This window comes from Arachis ipaensis, chromosome B10 (genome assembly GCF_000816755.2).
Source record: "Arachis ipaensis cultivar K30076 chromosome B10, Araip1.1, whole genome shotgun sequence".
Lineage (NCBI taxonomy): Eukaryota > Viridiplantae > Streptophyta > Magnoliopsida > Fabales > Fabaceae > Arachis > Arachis ipaensis.
In genome coordinates, this window is record NC_029794.2 from 133091663 (window position 1) to 133092699 (window position 1037).

Sequence of the window (1037 nt, forward strand, 5' to 3'; positions counted from 1 at the left end):
TTAAAATATATCTTATTTATCATTTATTAAAATAAGTATGAACTTTTTTTTATCTTTCTAGCGTTGATTTGATAAGTAGATATTTGTTTGAAAATGGATAAAAGACTTATTATAATTTGGTAAGGGTTATGTTAGGTAATCAATGACTTAGAATAACCATATACATACTTAGTGAATTAAACATTTGATATATCTATTATTTATATTGTTTAATATTTTTGTTATCTACTTATATTTTTTCATTCGGTAATTCCATATAATTATTTTATTACAATCACGTGTATGAATTAAAGAACTGACGAAAAACATTTTTAATTTTAAATAAATGTGCAAATTCATTTTTATTCTTATTATTTTAACATATTTTTCTCTTTTATTAATAGGTTACCGACGAAAAAAATAACTAATATTGATAAAATAAAAATATAAAAATGAGAATAATTTAGAAAAGAGGTATTAAAAATCAAAATTCATTACATGAAGTGTTATCATATTATTAAATGAAAATATGAATAAACCAAAATTATAAAAGCTAAGGTACACATCAAAACAATGTTGTGAATCAGAATCAAACTACCGAATATAATATAACAAATAAACTCAACTTTCACATGTTAGTGTCAAGTGATCACTGGTGCATGAATCAAGATTAGATATTTAATCGGATTAAAAAAAGAAGCAAAAAGGGTAAAGTGATAAGAAGGGATTTATATAATATAATATTGTGTACGGTCCAATGTATTGAATTTTCTCCAGTGACATTTTTCCAAAACATTTAAGAAAAGAAAAAAAAAAGTATCACTTTTCTTTTTCCGTATGAATAAAGGGCAAGTTTTTTAATGACTTGTATGAAGGGAAGCATAAAGAAGAGACCACGCAAAAAATATAATTAAATTACTAATTATTGTTTAATATATACTTGATATAATTATTTAAAAATATATATTTTTAACAAAATTTATGTTAATTAGTATCCAAATATTCATCTGTTATTAACTTTTTAAATTTTCTGAAAATATTTTTATGTGTCTAGAAAA